General features: G+C 36.8%; 1 pseudogene; it reads left to right on the forward strand.

The window, feature by feature from the left end:
* The first annotated feature begins 246 nt into the window (after window positions 1–246).
* On the forward strand, window positions 247–749 carry LOC103211307 (annotated as a pseudogene).
* Window positions 750–2030: the final 1281 nt, after the last annotated feature.

Here is a 2030-nt window from a genome sequence, read left to right on the forward strand (position 1 = left end):
CTTGGAGGGACTTGGAGATCGAGGTTGTGGGTAAAGGCATGACTTTCCTGTATCTCAGGGAAAATAGTGTGCAAGCCCAAGAAACCATTTTCCCACCACCAATTGTTGAAAAACTGATTCAGAGACATCTCTGGGCTTGAACAAATGGAAATTGATAGCGTTTGATGCGCCTCTGGTTTTGCTTTGGAGACCCTTCACTACTAAACTACCAAGATGAAAAGAACTGGAAACTAATCTGATCCTTAGTCACAATCAAAACGGAACGATTTGTAGTAACAGTGCCACCTGCTCGAAACCCTTGTAAGACTGCTTTGTTATGTGACTCCTCTGGGTCAAGTCAGCGAGTTTGGAGGTGAGCTGCTTGTAGATGAAAGAAAATTCTTCTGCACTTCTTGCAAAGTGGTGCTGAATCATGTTCCTAAGTGTGCCGTTAGTGACCACCTCAAATCCAAGATTCATACCAAGAGGAGGGCAGAATTTGAAGAGCAGAATGTGAGAAAGAAGCAGAGGCTCCTAACTGTATCTTTCCAGTACAATAGTAACTGCACAAACATAGAAAGTGTCAGTTTATTCTGGACTTTGTGAAAATGTGCCTGGGCCCCAAGATTCCACTTGAGAAGGCTGATCACCCAGCAGTCGGTGCTTTCTTGTCTGGCCAAATGAAGAATGGAGGTGCCATACCTAAGTCAGACCATCTGCCTGATGGATATGAGAATGAGAATCAGCTTGTCAACTCACAAGATTATTGACAAGGAGGTTACCACCATTGTGAACAAGATAAATAATGTGGAGTATTAAAGTTATGTATTAATTGTGTGGCTCATTTTTATATTTATTTCATTTAAATCATGTGATGCAGAGTAGTTTCACAATGTATATATAGCTGGGAAAGGGAAAAAAAAAAAAAAAACCCTCTCCTCGAAACTTGTCAATTTTAGTCACCAAGTAAATTTTGGCTTAGAATGTGCTAGAATACCTGAAACTTGATGGTTATCCTTGAAATTGATGTTTTTCTCCTAAAATGTGTGCACTGAAGAACTTCCCTGTTATTTCACTCTGTTGCCATGTATTCCTTGTGAGGTTACTTAATTATTCTGATTGAAGATTCGCCTAGGAAATTGAAGCTGCTGCCAGGCAACACCACTCTTAGTAACTTAAAGGAATTATTTCTAATTAGAGGATCCTCTTCAAAATGGAAGGGGTGGTAGGAAATGTCTTACATCTTCAGATCCCTAGCAGAAATGACTATGTTTATCTATTTCAAACTATGCTTTACTTGTGTAATGTTAACTATCCTTCAGTTCTTCACTGTCTCCCCCCGCCCCTTTTTAAAAGCTTATTGTTGTATTTAGTAGCAGCTTCAAGTGACCAAAAGACTAAAACCTTTCTTAATATCATTGCCAAAAGCCTTGGGAATTTTTTCAGTGACAAGATTTTAGTCTCTTAATGATAAAAAAAAATTTTAACCATGGTTTTTATTTTAAGAATCATCTTTAATTTGCAAACCTTTTTTTATATCTTGGTATTAAAAGAATCCAAGATTGGCAAGGTAGACATTTTATGGTTGAGTTTCTTGTTTTTACAGAGAATTCATAAATACTTTTTGGCTGACAGGTCAGATAATACTATGAAAATTACTTTCTATACATTAATTTTTCCATATGATTTTATAAGAGCTTATTTAGATAAATAGATGAGAAACAATTTACTTAATTTCATTCTTATCTGATTTGCCTGTGGTGTTACCGAGGTTTGAAACATGAATGGTAAATAACTGTCTAGTAATTCTGGCAAGACTTTTATAGTAAAGGTCTAGCAGTATCCTACATAACTGGGAAGAACAAATAATGACTTCTGATATCAGTGCTGCTTGGGAGGTATAGTCATGTTCAGGAAAAGGTCAGCCACGTTCAGGAAATGATCTCGCTGAACCTCATTACCCTAAGTTTATCAAAGGAAATTTGTCCAACTAAATCCTCTCCATCAGTCTTAAGTTACATTTCTTTAAAATATTAAACAGCAAAAATCTG

Source organism: Orycteropus afer, unplaced genomic scaffold, assembly GCF_000298275.1.
Source record: "Orycteropus afer afer isolate SDZICR_OR568_19922 unplaced genomic scaffold, OryAfe1.0 scaffold00719, whole genome shotgun sequence".
Lineage (NCBI taxonomy): Eukaryota > Metazoa > Chordata > Mammalia > Tubulidentata > Orycteropodidae > Orycteropus > Orycteropus afer.